This window comes from Arachis ipaensis, chromosome B10 (genome assembly GCF_000816755.2).
Source record: "Arachis ipaensis cultivar K30076 chromosome B10, Araip1.1, whole genome shotgun sequence".
Classification (NCBI taxonomy): domain Eukaryota; kingdom Viridiplantae; phylum Streptophyta; class Magnoliopsida; order Fabales; family Fabaceae; genus Arachis; species Arachis ipaensis.
In genome coordinates, this window is record NC_029794.2 from 10,893,348 (window position 1) to 10,899,567 (window position 6,220).

The following is a 6,220-nucleotide window of genomic DNA, read 5'->3' on the forward strand; positions in this document are numbered from 1 at the left end:
GAGAATGAGAGCCACCGGCCACCCCTCAATGTAGTGCCCTTCCACGTGCTAAATGTTTATGAAAAAAATTCATCACCTTTTTACAAGAAACTAAAGTCAAGTCAATGTTTTTAGAATTTAATTTTGATGATAGTCATTCTAGGTAAATGTTACTATACTTTCCTAATCTTTGGAATTTTAAAACTTCTTTACATTATTAATATTGTATGTGTATTAGCATAATATTTTAAGAGATATTCTATTAATAGAGTTTTTATGAGATAAGTTTTAAAATGGTCCTTGAAGTTACCCTCGAGCTTCATAGTGATTTCTGAAATTAAAAATTACTCATATTCATCCCTGAAGTTGCACTCTGAAACTCAGACTCGTCCTTCCGGTCAATTTCGTCCAGCTGGCACAACTGGAAAGCTGACCTGGACTCGTTGGTGACACGCTGTCAGTACAACGGCTAGCTGACGTGGCGACGTAAACTGTTTTGACTCAATTTGGTCCCTAAATTGAGGTTAAAAACTCTAACTCCCAATTGACTCTCTTCTCCTCCCTTCTTCATCGCACACTCTCTTCTCCTCTTTTCTCCATCACACCAGAAGTGACTCTCCTCTATTGCTTCTCCTACAGTGTCTTCTCCATCTTCGAAAACCACACGTTATGGCTAGCGCGAGCAATGCAGCTGAGAGCTCCAACAACCCACGATCATTTGGAAGTATCATGAGGAGAATGAATAGAAACAGAGATGCACGTCTGCCAGAATGGTGTGAGTGCGGGTTGAGACCAGTATTGTGATGGTCAGCGACGGATTCTAATTTAGGGAGACCGTTCGTGGGTTGCCCAAACTACAATGTAAGTGTTTGATGCTGTTGTTTGCTGTAATTCTAGATGTAAACTTGATTGATTCACTTTCCAGGATGCAGACTGTAGGTAAGAGGTGGTGTGAGTTGTTTCTGTGGATGGATAAAATTCTGGAAGAAGATGCGGTAACATGTGATGGTAGAACAAGCTCTTCAAATGACAACGAAGAATGTGATTATAAGCAAAACAAGCTCTGTTTCATATTAGATATGCAGAGAATCATATGTACGTGATTGCATATGTAATTGTCCTTGTTGAAAATACTAAAAACTGGAGGTGGTTCTTGGAATTACTTCATGAAGACTTGGGAGATTATAAGCAAAACAAGCTCTGTTTCGTATCAGATAAGCAGAAGGTATGTTTTAGAAATTTATTTGTTGTTGTATAATTAGTATTGGCTGCTGTGATAATAGAATAAGTGAGAAGATACTCATTACAGGGTAGTTGGATCACTGCTTATATAATGAACTGCCGTGTATATAATGAACTACTGCTTTACTTAGTAGATGGACTAATGCTTGATGAACTGCTGTGTATATAATGAACTGATTTGTATGTAAAGAATAGGGACCATTTTGATGTCACTTATAAAACTGAAGGGACCATTCTGATGTCACTTATGTAACTCTAGAGCTGCTAATGAGGATGCTGCTGTTACTGCAGAGGCTGTTGCTGCCCAACCCCTTGCTGCTAATGGTGGTGAAGCCACCCTTGTCCACCAAAATTCAGCTTGAACTCAGTCAACCATCCTTGTCACAAACCGATGACTCTCAATAGGTTCAAAAAATTAGATGACATTCATTTTATTATGTGCATGTTCTTATGCACTTTTACTAACTATTTTACATGTCTTTACTAATAGGTTTTGCCTTCTCCTGTGAGGCCACCAAAACTCCGTCCCAAAAGGAAGTCCTCCAAACAAGAAAAGGCAACTCCAGAAAACAACAATCAAGCAGCAACCACCCAACCAGCAACCAGTTAACCCGCAACAAATCATCCGTCTCATTCTATGCAAGGTGCATCACAGGAGAGCGTTACAAGGTTTGCTAACTTCATGAAGTTTGTTCCCAACCTTAGATTCAGACCACGCAGAAACAAAAAATGAAGACTAGGATTATTACGTTTAGGAGAAGACTATTTTATTTATCTATTTTGATGAAGCAGCGTGCTTTCTGAATTTTGAAACCAGTGTTGGAGATTTTAGTGTTCAAAACTTGTGTTCTCAATATGTTGAGAACTTTGATATACTTGTTGAATATTGCCCTAACTCTGTAATGCCTATTTTAAATATGTTTTCTGCATTATGAATATATGAATATGGATTATGACTCCCTTGAATTGAGCTGTGGCAGATTTTTTTTTTCTTGGTCTCTGATATGCAATTAAGATTAATTCCATTAGATGAATCCATTAGTAGTGCAAGAACAATTATTTACATATAACCTCTTGTTTATTCAAATTCCAAATTATTCTTACACAGTCATGTCAAACAGTTTAATCTGCATTTTTTTCAACCAAAAGGACAGGTACAAATACATGAACAGAACAACATATGCATATCTCATGTCACATTTTTTTTTGCTAAATACAATTAACTATATTGCCTATCCAACCTTAAGACAAGCACAACAATTGTAATCAGTAGCAGCAGCATACATGTAAACAGCAAAATTCTCCCCATTTTGAGAACTCTAACTTTAGAATCTAATCTTCATCCTCCATTTTTTGTTGTCATTTGAAGAGCTTGTTCTACAATCACATGTTACCGCATCTTCTTCCAGAATTTAATCCACCAACAGAAACAACCCACACCACCTCTTACCTGTAGTCTGCACCCAGGAAAGTAAATCAACCAAGTTTACATCCAGAATTACAGCAAACAACAGCATCAAACACTTACATTGTAGTTTGGGCAACCCACGAACGGTTTCCCTGGATTAGAATCCGTCGCTGACCATCGCAACACTAGTCTCGACCCGCACCCACACCATTCTGGCAGACGCACATCTCTGTTTTTATTCATTCTTCTCATGATGCTTTCAAATGATCGTGGGTTGTTGGAGCTCCCAGCTGCGTTGCTCGCGCTAGCCATAACGTGTAGTTTTCGAAGATAGAGAAGACACTGTAGAGGAGAGTTACCTCTGGTGCGATGGAGAAGAGAGGAGAAGAGAGTGTGCGATGGAGAAAATAGGAGAAGAGAGTCAATTGGGGGTTAGGGTTTTTAACCTCAATTTAGGGACCAAATTGAGTCAAAACAGTTTACGTCACCACGTCAGCTAACTGTTGTGCTGACAGCGTGTCACCAACGAGTCCAAGTTAGCTTTCCGGTTGCGCCAGCTGGACGAAATTGGCCGGAAGGACAAGTCTGAGTTCCGTAGTGTAATTTCAGGGATGAATATGAGTAATTTTTAACTTCAGGGATCACTATGAGGCTCGACAGTAACTTCAGGGACCACTTTGAGACTTATCTCGTTTTTATTGTATATTGATAACATTTTTAAACAATTAATACTAAAAAATTATATTTTTTTTAAAAATTAATATTTAAAAAATTAACACTAACTTAAAATTATACTTTTAAATAAAAATTATTTACTTTCATTATAAATAAAATTTTTTTTATAATTTTACTTTTAAAGATTTTTACTCTTAAACGTTAAAGAATTTTGACACGTTAGAGACAAAAAGTACAATTTATACTTTATTGTATATGTATCAATTTTTTTTCTTTTTCGCAAGTTTACATACTAGTCATTTTATAAAAATTTCATGATGAGTAAAAATATGTAAGAGTAAAATTATAAAAAAAATTAAATTTATTTAGAATAAAAATAATGTTATTAAGTTTAATTTACTTAGATGTGGTTAAAAAATAATTAAATAACGATGTACCTAAAAAATTGATATTATTGAAAGATAAAATTAAAATTTATTTTTATGTATCGTTTTTGTTCCCAGCATTTTCGTCTTATTTAAGTTTCCAACGTTTCAAAATCGTCTCAATTTTGTCCCACCACCAATTTTGTTAATAGATCCCTAATGGTAGGACAATATTGAGCCAATTTTAAAACGTTAGGAACTTAAAGCCTTTGCGGACGGAGATCAAGTAGCATCGGAGAATCAACACAGAACCACAGAAGACAAGCGGCGGCGTCGGCCGAAGGCAAGACCCATACGCCTGAGAGTGAACCTCTTGAAACCGAGGTGGAGCAAGTGTCACCAATCACTAGAATCTGGAAGGCTTGAATCCATTACAGAGGAAAGATTACATGTGACCAAGGAGGAGCAGAGATGACTGCGGAACCAGAGCGTTGGAGAACAAACGGCATCAAAACTTTTCTACCGATCCCAATCATGCTTCAAGGGTGCACGAACTGCAGTGACGAAGGAGATGGTATTAGGCGTTGGGTGGAGTGGAGTTTTCGGGTCTCTGTTTCTTTAGTATTAATATAATTAGTTCAATAATGATTTATATATATAATAATAATATTATATGTTGTAATGTGTATATATATATATATATATATATATATATATATATATATAAAGATAGAAAGAAGTATTAAAAGTAAAGAGAGAGAGAATTGCATTTGTTTATTGTTACTGTGTGTAAAAACTATTTGCCTCGTTTATGCTTTTATAGGCAAATAAATTCAACCTTTCAAACTATATTAATTGTGCTGTCATGGGAATTTACTCCTTTCAGTATAGGAAATCAGATCCACCATCAATGAGCATCCATCCTTATCTTTATTGTAACAAGCCCAACCATTATTTAAACTATTACCAAAAAAAAAGTATTATTTAAACTACAAAACGGTAACTTATTCCTAACTTTCTAAGAGGAGTTTTAATATTCCAAACAATTGTGGAGCACTAAATTGTGTCCCGTACCTAAAATGACGGGACGCGTCATTCTATACATTCATGTAATTTTGTATACAAGTTCATTCAAGTTGGCCCAACATTAAAAAAATTCAATACCATTAAATGAAATGTAAAAGACATGCATTCAATACACATAAAACTGCTCTTATCCAACGCTTCTTCTCTTTTTCTTTTCTCTCTGCTCTTCTTCTTCTTCTTTTCCCGCGCTTCTTCTTCTTCTCACGCTCATTTACGCAGGGAGCGTCTTCTTCTTTGCCTTTTTCTTTGCGTTCCTCTTCCTCCTCATTCTCCTCCTTCTTTTTCATGTTCTTTCTTCTTCACATATTTTCTCCTTATCATCATTCTTTTGTTGTTATTGCCTTTTCCTCATTTTTTCTCTGGTGAAGAAGCAGTAGAAGGTGAGGAGGAAGAGTTTTGAATTGTGTAGAACAGAAATGAACCGAATATGTTATTATGGTGAAACAATTGTATAGTACTAAATGAATGGAACATTATCCATTATATAAATTCAAATTTGAACATCTTTCTGCATAATGAACCGAACACGTACTCATGGTGAAACAATTGTATAATACTGAGTGAGCGAAACATAATCCATTATATAAAATCAAATTCAAACAGCTTTCTGTATAATGAACACAGTACTCATGGTGAAACAATTGTATAGTACTCAGTGAACGAAACATAATCCATTATATAAAATTAAATTCGAACAGCTTTTCTATATAATGAATCGAACGCGTACTCATAGTGAAACAATTGTATAGTACTGAGTGAATGAAACATAATCCATTATATAAAATCAAATTCAAACAGCTTTCTGCATAATGAACCGAACACAATACTCATGGTGAAACAATTATATAGTACTGAGTTCCTACAATTTACAGATTATCAATTCAATTCAGTACACCTCCGTCCATTCAATTCAATTCAATTCAAATTAGCAATTGCATTCCATTCCATTCAATTCGATTCAAAATTGAACAATCCAAACTTCATCAGTTCGATTCGTTTCAGAAGAATAATCCAAATCACTCTCATTCAACTGATTTGAAGTTGAGTTATTCATTGTTTTGATTCAGAAGTGCATATCGAAGAAGAAAATGAAGAGGAATAGGAAGAAGATAAATGCAACATAATCAGATCGAAAGAAGAAAATGAGAAGATGAACCCAACCAGAGGAGAAAACGATGAAGGCAATGCAGATCAATAAGGAAGAACGCGAGCAGAGAAGAAGAAGAACATGCGAGTAGAGAGGAAGGTTGTTGCAGCACGTTATATGTAGCGCATGTATGACAAACGAGTAAGGGTGACCAATATTACTTGGATAACTTGGATGTATTTTTTATATGGATATAGAGTATTATTGTAGTGTAAAATAATTTTAAATGTGCATCTAATTATATAATTTTATATTATTAAAAATAATTATTTTTGATATTAATTGCATAAATAATTATTTAAAAAATACACGTGATTA